The following is a 12,149-nucleotide window of genomic DNA, read 5'->3' as shown; positions in this document are numbered from 1 at the left end:
GAGCTTTACTCTGTATCTAACCCCGTGCTGTTCCCGTCCTGTGAGTGTTGTTGGGGACAGTGTAGAGGGAGCTTTACTCTGTATCTAACCCAGTGCTGTTCCTGTCCTGGGAGTGTTTGATGGGGACAGTGTAGAGGGAGCTTTACTCTGTATCTAACCCCGTGCTGTACCTGTCCTGGGAGTGTTTGCTGGGGACAATGTAGAGGGAGCTTTACTCTGTATCTAACCCCGTGCTGTTCCCGTCCTGTGAGTGTTGTTGGGGACAGTGTAGAGGGAGCTTTACTCTGTATCTAACCCCGTGCTGTACCTTTCCTGTGAGTGTTTGATGGGGAGACTGTAGAGGGAGCTTTACTCAGTATCTAACCCAGTGCTGTACCTGACCTGGGAGTGTTTGATGGGGACAGTGTAGAGGGAGATTTACTCTGTGTCTAACCCGTTGCGGTACCAGTCCTGGGCGTGCTTGTTGGGGACACTGCAGAGGGCGCTTTACTCTGTATCTCTCCCCGTGCGGTACCAATCCTGCGAGTGCTTGATGGGGAAAATGTAGAGGGAGCTTTACTCTGTATCTAACCCAGTGCTGTACCTGTCCTGGGAGTGTTTAATGGCGACAGTGCAGAGGGAGCTTTACTCTGTATCTAACCCCGTGCTGTACATGTCCTGGGAGTGTTTGATGGGGACAGTGTCGAGGGAGCGTTACTTTGTATCTAAGCCCATGCACTACCTGTCCTGGGAGTGCTTGATGGGGACACTGTAGAGGGAGCTTTACTCTGTATCTAACTCTGTGCTTTACCTGTCCTGGGTGTGTTTGATGGGGACAGTGTAGAGGGTGCTTTACTCTGTATCTAACCCCGTGCTGTACCTGTCCTGGGAGTGTTTGCTGGGGACAATGTAGAGGGAGCTTTACTCTGTATCTAACCCCGTGCTGTTCCCGTCCTGTGAGTGTTGTTGGGGACAGTGTAGAGGGAGCTTTCCTCTGTATCTAACCCAGTGCTGTTCCTGTCCTGGGAGTGTTTGCTGGGGTCAGTGTAGAAGGAGCTTTACTCTGTATCTAACCCCGTGCTGTACCTATCCTGGGAGAATTTGATGGGGACAGTGCAGAGGGAGCTTTACTCTGTATCTAACCCCGTGCTGTACCTGTCCTGGGAGTGTTTGATGGGGACAGTGTCGAGGGAGCTTTACTTTGTATCTAAGCCCACGCTGTACCTGTCCTGGGAGTGCTTGATGGGGACAGTGGAGAGGGAGCTTTATTCTGTATCTAATTCCGTGCTGTACCTGTCCTGGGAGTGTTTGATGGGGACAGTGTAGAGGGAGCTTTACTCTGTATCTAACCCCGTGCTGTACCTGTCCTGGGAGTGTTTGCTGGGGACAATGTAGAGGGAGCTTTACTCTGTATCTAACCCCGTGCTGTTCCCGTCCTGTGAGTGTTGTTGGGGACAGTGTAGAGGGAGCTTTACTCTGTATCTAACCCCGTGCTGTACCTTTCCTGTGAGTGTTTGATGGGGAGACTGTAGAGGGAGCTTTACTCAGTATCTAACCCAGTGCTGTACCTGACCTGGGAGTGTTTGATGGGAACAGTGTAGAGGGAGATTTACTCTGTGTCTAACCCGTTGCGGTACCAGTCCTGGGCGTGCTTGTTGGGGACACTGCAGAGGGCGCTTTACTCTGTATCTCTCCCCGTGCGGTACCAATCCTGCGAGTGCTTGATGGGGAAAATGTAGAGGGAGCTTTACTCTGTATCTAACCCAGTGCTGTACCTGTCCTGGGAGTGTTTAATGGCGACAGTGCAGAGGGAGCTTTACTCTGTATCTAACCCCGTGCTGTACATGTCCTGGGAGTGTTTGATGGGGACAGTGTCGAGGGAGTGTTACTTTGTATCTAAGCCCATGCACTACCTGTCCTGGGAGTGCTTGATGGGGACACTGTAGAGGGAGCTTTACTCTGTATCTAACTCTGTGCTTTACCTGTCCTGGGTGTGTTTGATGGGGACAGTGTAGAGGGTGCTTTACTCTGTATCTAACCCCGTGCTGTACCTGTCCTGGGAGTGTTTGCTGGGGACAATGTAGAGGGAGCTTTACTCTGTATCTAACCCCGTGCTGTTCCCGTCCTGTGAGTGTTGTTGGGGACAGTGTAGAGGGAGCTTTACTCTGTATCTAACCCAGTGCTGTTCCTGTCCTGGGAGTGTTTGCTGGGGTCAGTGTAGAGGGAGCTTTACTCTGTATCTAACCCCGTTTTGTACCTGTCCTGGGAGTGTTTGATGGGGACAGTATAGAGGGAGCTTTACTCTGTATCTAACCCCGTGCTGTACCTGTCCTGGGAGTGTTTGATGGGGACAGAATCGAGGGAGCTTTACTCTGTATCTAACCCCGTGCTGTACCTGTCCTGGGAGTGTTTGATTGGGACAGTGTAGAGGGAGCTTTTCTCTGTATCTAACCCCGTGCTGTACCTGTCCTGGGAGTGTTTGATGGGGACAGTGTAGAGGGAGCTTTACTCTGTGTCTAACCCCATGCTGTACCTGACCTGGGAGTGTTTGATGGGGACAGAGTCGAGGGAGTTTTACTCTGTATCTCACCCCGTGCAATACCTGTCCTGGGAGAGTTTGATGGGGACAGTTTAGAGGGAACTTTACTCTGTATCTCACCCCGTGCTGTACCTGTCCTGGGAGTGTTTGATGGCGACAGTTTAGAGGGAGCTTTACTCTGTTTCTAACCCTGTGCTGTACCTGTCTAGTGAGTGTTTGCTGGGGACAGTGCAGAGGGAGCTTCACTCTCTATCTAACCCCGTGCTGTATCTGTCCTGGGAGTGTTTGATGGGGACAGTGTAGAGGGAGCTTTACTCTGTATCTAACCCCATGCTGTACATGACCTGGGAGTGTTTGATTGGGATAGTGTAGAGGTAGCTTTACTCTGGATCTAACCCCGTGTTGTACCTGTCCTGGGAGTGTTTGATGGGGACAGTGTAGAGGGAGCTTTATTCTGTATCTAACCCCATGCTGTACCTGACTTGGCAGTGTTTGATGGGGACAGTGTAGAGGGAGCTTTACTCTGTATCTAACCCCGTGCTGTACCTGTCCTCGGAGTGTTTGATTGGGACAGTGTAGAGCGAGCTTTATTCAGTATCTAACCACGTGCTGTACCTGTCCTGGGAGTGTTTGATGGAGACAGTGTAGAGGGAGCTTTACTCTGTATCTAACCCCATGCTGTTCCTGACCTGGCAGTGTTTAATGGGTCAGTGTCGAGGGAGCTTGTCTCTGTATCTAACCCCGTGCTGTTCCTGTCCTGGGAGTGTTTGATGGGGACAGTATCGAGGGAGCTTTACTCTGTATCTAACCCCGTGCTGTTCCCGTCCTGTGAGTGTTGTTGGGGACAGTGTAGAGGGAGCTTTACTCTGTATCTAACCCAGTGCTGTTCCTGTCCTGGGAGTGTTTGATGGGGACAGTGTAGAGGGAGCTTTACTCTGTATCTAACCCCGTGCTGTACCTGTCCTGGGAGTGTTTGCTGGGGACAATGTAGAGGGAGCTTTACTCTGTATCTAACCCCGTGCTGTTCCCGTCCTGTGAGTGTTGTTGGGGACAGTGTAGAGGGAGCTTTACTCTGTATCTAACCCCGTGCTGTACCTTTCCTGTGAGTGTTTGATGGGGAGACTGTAGAGGGAGCTTTACTCTGTATCTAACCCCGTTTTGTACCTGTCCTGGGAGTGTTTGATGGAGACAGTGTAGAGGGAGCTTTACTCTGTATCTAACCCCGTGCTGTACCTGCCCTGGGAGTGTTTGATGGGGACAGAATCGAGGGAGCTTAACTCTGTATCTAACCCCGTGCTGTACCTGTCCTGGGAGTGTTTGATTGCGACAGTGTAGAGGGAGCTTTTCTCTGTATCTAACCCCGTGCTGTACCTGTCCTGGGAGTGTTTGATGGGGACAGTGTAGAGGGAGCTTTACTCTGTATCTAACCCCATGCTGTACCTGACCTGGGAGTGTTTGATGGGGACAGAGTCGAGGGAGTTTTACTCTGTATCTCACCCCGTGCAATACCTGTCCTGGGAGAGTTTGATGGGGACAGTTTAGAGGGAACTTTCCTCTGTATCTCACCCCGTGCTGTACCTGTCCTGGGAGTGTTTGATGGCGACAGTTTAGAGGGAGCTTTACTCTGTTTCTAACCCCGTGCTGTACCTGTCCTGTGAGTGTTTGCTGGGGACAGTGCAGAGGGAGCTTCACTCTCTATCTAACCCCGTGCTGAATCTGTCCTGGGAGTGTTTTATGGGGACAGTGTAGAGGGAGCTTTACTCTGTATCTAACCCCATGCTGTACATGACCTGGGAGTGTTTGATTGGGATAGTGTAGAGGGAGCTTTACTCTGGATCTAACCCCGTGTTGTACCTGTCCTGGGAGTGTTTGATGGGGACAGTGTAGAGGGAGCTTTACTCTGTATCTAACCCCATGCTGTACCTGACTTGGCAGTGTTTGATGGGGACAGTGTAGAGGGAGCTTTACTCTGTATCTAACCCCGTGCTGTACCTGTCCTGGGAGTGTTTGATGGGGACAGTGTAGAGCGAGCTTTATTCAGTACATAACCACGTGCTGTACCTGTCCTGGGAGTGTTTGATGGGGACAGTGTAGAGGGAGCTTTACTCTGTATCTAACCCCATGCTGTTCCTGACCTGGCAGTGTTTGATGGGTCAGTGTCGAGGGAGCTTGTCTCTGTATCTAACCCCGTGCTGTTCCTGTCCTGGGAGTGTTTGATGGGGACAGTGTAGAGGGAGCTTTACTCTGTCTCTAACCCCGTGCTGTACCTGTCCTGGGAGTGTTTGATGGGGACAGTGCAGAGGAAGCTTTACTCTGTATCTATCCCCGTGCTGTACCTGTCCTGGGAGTGTTTGATGGGGACAGTGTAGAGGGAGCTTTACTCTGTCTCTAACCCCGTGCTGTACCTGTCCTGGGAGTGTTTGATGGGGACAGTGTTGAGGAAGCTTTACTCTGTATCTAACCCCGTGCTGTACCTGTCCTGGGAGTGTTTGATGGGGACAGTGTAGAGGGAGCTTTTCTCTGTATCTAACCCCGTGCTGAACCTGTCCTGGGAGTGTTTGATGGGGACAGTGTAGAGGGAGCTTTACTTTGTATCTAACCCCATGCTGTACCTGTCCTGGGAGTATTTGATGGGGACAGTGTAGAGGGAGCTTTACTCTGTATCTAACCCCGTGTTGTACCTGTCCTGGGAGTGTTTGATGGGGACAGTGTAGAGGGAGCTTTACTCTGTATCTAACCCCGTGCTGTACCTGTCCTGGGAGTGTTTGATGGGGACAGTGTAGAGGGAGCTTTACTCTGTATCTAACCCCGTGCTGTACCTGTCCTGGGAGTGTTTGATGGGGACAGTGTAGCGGGAGCTTTACTTTGTATCTAACCCCGTGCTGTACCTGTCCTGGGAGTGTTTGATGGGGACAGTGTAGAGGGAGCTTTACTCTGTATCTAACCCAATGCTGTACCTGTCCTGGGAGTGTTTGATGGGGACAGTGTAGAGGGAGCTTTACTCTGTCTCTAACCCCGTGCTGTACCTGTCCTGGGAATGTTTGATGGGGACAGTGCAGAGGAAGCTTTACTCTGCATCTATCCCCGTGCTGTACCTGTCCTGGGAGTGTTTGATGGGGACAGTGTAGAGGGAGCTTTACTCTGTATCTAACCCCATGCTGTTCCTGACCTGGCAGTGTTTGATGGGTCAGTGTCGAGGGAGCTTTTCTCTGTATCCACCCCCGTGCTGTTCCTGTCCTGGGAGTGTTTGATGGGGACAGTATCGAGGGAGCTTTACTCTGTATCTAACCCCTTGCTGAACCTGTCCTGGGAGTGTTTGATGGGGACAGTATCGAGGGAGCTTTACTCTGTATCTAACCCCGTGCTGTACCTGTACTGGGAGTGTTTGATGGGGACAGTGTAGAGTGAGCTTTATTCAGTATCTAACCCCGTGCTGTACCTGTCCTGGGAGTGTTTGATGGGGACAGTGTAGAGGGAGCTTTACTCTGTATTTAGCCCCATGCTGTTCCTGACCTGGCAGTGTTTGATGAGGACGGTGTCGAGGGAGCTTTACTCTGTATCAAACCCCGTGCTTTACCTGTCCTGGGAGTGTTTGATGGGGACAGTGTAGAGGGAGCTTTACTCTGTATCTAACCCCGTGCTGTACCTGTCCTGGGAGTGTTTGATGGGGACAGAATCGAGGGAGCTTAACTCTGTATCTAACCCCGTGCTGTACCTGTCCTGGGAGTGTTTGATTGCGACAGTGTAGAGGGAGCTTTTCTCTGTATCTAACCCCGTGCTGTACCTGTCCTGGGAGTGTTTGATGGGGACAGTGTAGAGGGAGCTTTACTCTGTATCTAACCCCATGCTGTACCTGACCTGGGAGTGTTTGATGGGGACAGAGTCGAGGGAGTTTTACTCTGTATCTCACCCCGTGCAATACCTGTCCTGGGAGAGTTTGATGGGGACAGTTTAGAGGGAACTTTCCTCTGTATCTCACCCCGTGCTGTACCTGTCCTGGGAGTGTTTGATGGCGACAGTTTAGAGGGAGCTTTACTCTGTTTCTAACCCCGTGCTGTACCTGTCCTGTGAGTGTTTGCTGGGGATAGTGCAGAGGGAGCTTCACTCTCTATCTAACCCCGTGCTGAATCTGTCCTGGGAGTGTTTGATGGGGACAGTGTGGAGGGAGCTTTACTCTGTATCTAACCCCATGCTGTACATGACCTGGGAGTGTTTGATTGGGATAGTGTAGAGGGAGCTTTACTCTGGATCTAACCCCGTGTTGTACCTGTCCTGGGAGTGTTTGATGGGGACAGTGTAGAGGGAGCTTTAATCTGTATCTAACCCCATGCTGTACCTGACTTGGCAGTGTTTGATGGGGACAGTGTAGAGGGAGCTTTACTCTGTATCTAACCCCGTGCTGTACCTGTCCTGGGAGTGTTTGATGGGGACAGTGTAGAGCGAGCTTTATTCAGTACATAACCACGTGCTGTACCTGTCCTGGGAGTGTTTGATGGGGACAGTGTAGAGGGAGCTTTACTCTGTATCTAACCCCATGCTGTTCCTGACCTGGCAGTGTTTGATGGGTCAGTGTCGAGGGAGCTTGTCTCTGTATCTAACCCCGTGCTGTTCCTGTCCTGGGAGTGTTTGATGGGGACAGTGTAGAGGGAGCTTTACTCTGTCTCTAACCCCGTGCTGTACCTGTCCTGGGAGTGTTTGATGGGGACAGTGCAGAGGAAGCTTTACTCTGTATCTATCCCCGTGCTGTACCTGTCCTGGGAGTGTTTGATGGGGACAGTGCAGAGGGAGCTTTACTCTTTCTCTAACCCCGTGCTGTACCTGTCCTGGGAGTGTTTGATTGGGACAGTGTTGAGGAAGCTTTACTCTGTATCTAACCCCGTGCTGTACCTGTCCTGGGAGTGTTTGATGGGGACAGTGTAGAGGGAGCTTTTCTCTGCATCTAACCCCGTGCTGAACCTGTCCTGGGAGTGTTTGATGGGGACAGTGTAGAGGGAGCTTTACTTTGTATCTAACCCCATGCTGTACCTGTCCTGGGAGTATTTGATGGGGACAGTGTAGAGGGAGCTTTACTCTGTATCTAACCCCGTGTTGTACCTGTCCTGGGAGTGTTTGATGGGGACAGTGTAGAGGGAGCTTTACTCTGTATCTAACCCCGTGCTGTACCTGTCCTGGGAGTGTTTGATGGGGACAGTGTAGAGGGAGCTTTACTCTGTATCTAACCCCGTGCTGTACCTGTCCTGGGAGTGTTTGATGGGGACAGTGTAGCGGGAGCTTTACTTTGTATCTAACCCCGTGCTGTACCTGTCCTGGGAGTGTTTGATGGGGACAGTGTAGAGGGAGCTTTACTCTGTATCTAACCCAATGCTGTACCTGTCCTGGGAGTGTTTGATGGGGACAGTGTAGAGGGAGCTTTACTCTGTCTCTAACCCCGTGCTGTACCTGTCCTGGGAGTGTTTGATGGGGACAGTGCAGAGGAAGCTTTACTCTGCATCTATCCCCGTGCTGTACCTGTCCTGGGAGTGTTTGATGGGGACAGTGTAGAGGGAGCTTTACTCTGTATCTAACCCCATGCTGTTCCTGACCTGGCAGTGTTTGATGGGTCAGTGTCGAGGGAGCTTTTCTCTGTATCCACCCCCGTGCTGTTCCTGTCCTGGGAGTGTTTGATGGGGACAGTATCGAGGGAGCTTTACTCTGTATCTAACCCCTTGCTGAACCTGTCCTGGGAGTGTTTGATGGGGACAGTATCGAGGGAGCTTTACTCTGTATCTAACCCCGTGCTGTACCTGTACTGGGAGTGTTTGATGGGGACAGTGTAGAGTGAGCTTTATTCAGTATCTAACCCCGTGCTGTACCTGTCCTGGGAGTGTTTGATGGGGACAGTGTAGAGGGAGCTTTACTCTGTATTTAACCCCATGCTGTTCCTGACCTGGCAGTGTTTGATGAGGACGGTGTCGAGGGAGCTTTACTCTGTATCAAACCCCGTGCTTTACCTGTCCTGGGAGTGTTTGATGGGGACAGTGTAGAGGGAGCTTTATTCTGTATCTAACCCCGTGCTGAACCTGTCCTGGGATTGTTTGATGGGGACAGTGTAGAGGGAGCTTTACTCTGTATCTAAACCAGTGCTGTACCTGTCCTGGGAGTGTTTGGTGGGGACAGTGTAGAGGGAGCTTTACTCTGTCTCTAACCCCGTGCTGTACCTGTCCTGGGAGTGTTTGATGGGGACAGTGCAGAGGAAGCTTTACTCTGTATCTATCCCCGTGCTGTACCTGTCCTGGGAGTGTTTGATGGGGACAGTGTAGAGGGAGCTTTACTCTGTCTCTAACCCCGTGCTGTACCTGTCCTGGGAGTGTTTGATGGGGACAGTGTTGAGGAAGCTTTACTCTGTATCTAACCCCGTGCTGTACCTGTCCTGGGAGTGTTTGATGGGGACAGTGTAGAGGGAGCTTTTCTCTGTATCTAACCCCGTGCTGAACCTGTCCTGGGAGTGTTTGATGGGGACAGTGTAGAGGGAGCTTTACTTTGTATCTAACCCCATGCTGTACCTGTCCTGGGAGTATTTGATGGGGACAGTGTAGAGGGAGCTTTACTCTGTATCTAACCCCGTGTTGTACCTGTCCTGGGAGTGTTTGATGGGGACAGTGTAGAGGGAGCTTTACTCTGTATCTAACCCCGTGCTGTACCTGTCCTGGGAGTGTTTGATGGGGACAGTGTAGAGGGAGCTTTACTCTGTATCTAACCCCGTGCTGTACCTGTCCTGGGAGTGTTTGATGGGGACAGTGTTGAGGGTGCTTTACTCTGTATCTAACCCCGTGCTGCACATTAGTTCTGCTCAGCCTGCAATGAGTGTTGTGAAGGAGGTTGACATCGGAATCTCACAGCTCCTTCCACTGTGTGCTGAAATTGGAATGTCGATGAGATCTCTGCCAATGTGTGGGAGGTGGCCAGGAATCATTCAGACATTATCCAGCACCTCTTCATCGCTGAACTCTTATCGACAGCCAACACAAAGTAAATGTCTCGAACTGTCATCTCATGCTTGAAGAGTTTTGGGGTTGATGAATATTGCCGTTCTGGCAGTCTGCTCACAGGCAGTGAATCACTGCCTTGTACGCGCTTCTGGGACACAGATTTTTTTCTGGGATGTGGAGCTGGATGTCTACAACAACAACCCACATTTGCGTTGCCCCTTCAGCACGATACATCATCACAAGATAGTTCATGGGCACATGAACAACCCCCTCCACATCCCTCCCCACTCTCCCCAGCCATACCTCTGGAGACGGTTGGAGACAGTCCTCAAACAGAGCTTGGTGTTACGGAGAACATTTTATGAGGAGAGAGAGACTGAGAGAGAGAGAGAGAGAGAGAGAGAGACTGAGAGAGATACTGAGAGAGAGAAAGAGACAGAGAGAGAGACAGTGAGAGAGAGGGAGACTGAGAGAGAGGGAGACTGAGAGAGATACTGAGAGAGAGAGAGAGACAGAGAGAGAGACAGTGAGAGAGAGGGAGACTGAGAGAGAGAGAGACTGAGAGAGAGAGACACTGAGAGAGACTCACAGCGAGAGAGAGAGAGACAGAGCGAGAGACAGTGAGAGAGAGAGAGAGACAGAGAGAGAGAGACACAGAGAGAGACACAGAGAGACAGAGAGAGAGACACACAAAGAGAGACAGAGAGAGACTGAGAGACAGAGAGATACAGGGAGAAAAACAGAGAGAGAGACAAACAGCGAGAGAGAGCGACAGAGAGAGAAGAGACTGAGAGACAGAGACTGATGGAGAGAGACAGAGAGACAAAGACAGAGTGAGAGAGAGAGACAGAGTCAGAGAGAGACTGAGAGACAGACTGAGGGAGAGAGGCAAAGACAGAGGCAGAGAGATAGAGAGAGAGAGACAACCGGATAGACAGAGAGAAAGAAACAGAGAGAGAGACAAAGAGAGAGAAAAAGAGGGAGACAGAGAGAGAGAGACAGAGATAGAGAGAGAGATAGAGAGACAGAGAGAGAGAGACAGAGAGAGAGAGACAGAGAGAGAGAGACAGAGAGAGAGAGACAGAGAGAGAGAGAGGCAGAGAGATAGAGAGGCAGAGAGATAGAGAGACAGAGAGAGCGGTTTCTATGAGATCCCCACTCAATCTTCGAAACTCCAGCGAATACAATCCTAACCAGTTCAATCTCTCCTCGTACGTCAGTCCCGCCATCCCAGGAATCAGTCTGGTAAACCTTCGCTGCTCTCCCTTTCGAGCAAGAACATCCTCAGATAAGGAGACCAAAACTGCGCACGGTATTCCAGGTGTGGCCTCACCAAGACCCTGTCCAATTGCAGCAAGAGGTCCCTGCTCCTGTACTCGAATCCTCTCGCTATGAAGGTGAACATACCATTTACCTTCTTTACCACCTGCTGTACCTGCGCGCTTACCTTCAGTGACTGGTGTACGAGGACACCTAGGCCTCATTGCACACTCCCCTCTCCTAACTGATGGCCATTCAGATAATAGTCGACATTCACGTTTTTCCTACCAAAGTGGATAACTTCGCATTAATCCAGATTGTAGGGCATCTGCCATTCATTTACCCACTCACTCAACTTGTCCAAATCACACTGAGGGATCTCTGCATCCTCCTCACAGCTCACCCTCCCACCCAACTTGGTGTCATCTGCAAATTTGGAAATATTACATTTTGTTCCATCATCTAAATCATGCATATATATTGTGAAAAGCTGGTACCGATCCCTGCGGTACCGCACACGTCACTGCCTGTCTATTGGAAAAAGACCCGTTGATTCCTGCTCTTTGTTTCATGTCTGCCAACCTGTTTTCTATCCATCTCAATACACTGCCCCCAATCCCATGCGCTTTAATTTTACACACTAATCTCTTTTGCGGACTTTGTCAAAAGCCTTTTGAAAGTCCCAATATACCACATCCACTGGCTCCCCCTCATCTATTCTACCAATTGCATCCTCGAAGAATTCCAGTAGATTTGTCAAGCATGATTTCTCCTTCATAAGCCCCTGCTCTGTCCGATCCTGCCACTGTTTTCCAAGTGCTCGGCTAAAAAATCTTTGATAATTGATTCTAGAATTTCCCCCCCCACTCCTGACGTCAGGCTGACTGGTCTAGAATTCCCTGCTTTCTTTCTTCTTCCCTTTTTAAATAGCGGAGTTGCATTAATAATAATAATAATAATAATAATAATAATCGTTATCACTGTCACAAGTAGTCTTAAATTAACACTGCAGTGAAGTTACTGTGGAATTGCCCTCGTCGCCACATTCCGGCGCCGTTTCGGGTGCACAGAGGGAGAATTCAGAATGTCTAATTCGCCGAAAAGCACGTCTTTCGGGACTTGCGGGAGGAGGCCGGAGCGCCCGGAGGAAACCCACGCAGACACGGGGAGAACAGGCAGACTCCGCACAGACAGTGACCCAAGCCGGGAGTCGAACCCGGGTCCCTGGCACAGTGAAGCAACAGTGCTAACCACTGTGCTACCGTGCCGCCCATCTGTTGCCCTCCAATCTGCAGGGACTGTTCCAGAGTCTATAGAATCCTGGATGATGACCACCAAATGCATCGGCTATTTCTAGAGCCACTCCCTCCAGTACCCTGGGATGCAGGTTATCAGGCTCTGGG

Source organism: Scyliorhinus torazame, chromosome 19 (assembly GCF_047496885.1).
Source record: "Scyliorhinus torazame isolate Kashiwa2021f chromosome 19, sScyTor2.1, whole genome shotgun sequence".
Classification (NCBI taxonomy): Eukaryota; Metazoa; Chordata; class Chondrichthyes; order Carcharhiniformes; family Scyliorhinidae; genus Scyliorhinus; species Scyliorhinus torazame.
Note: the sequence above shows the minus strand (reverse complement) of the source record.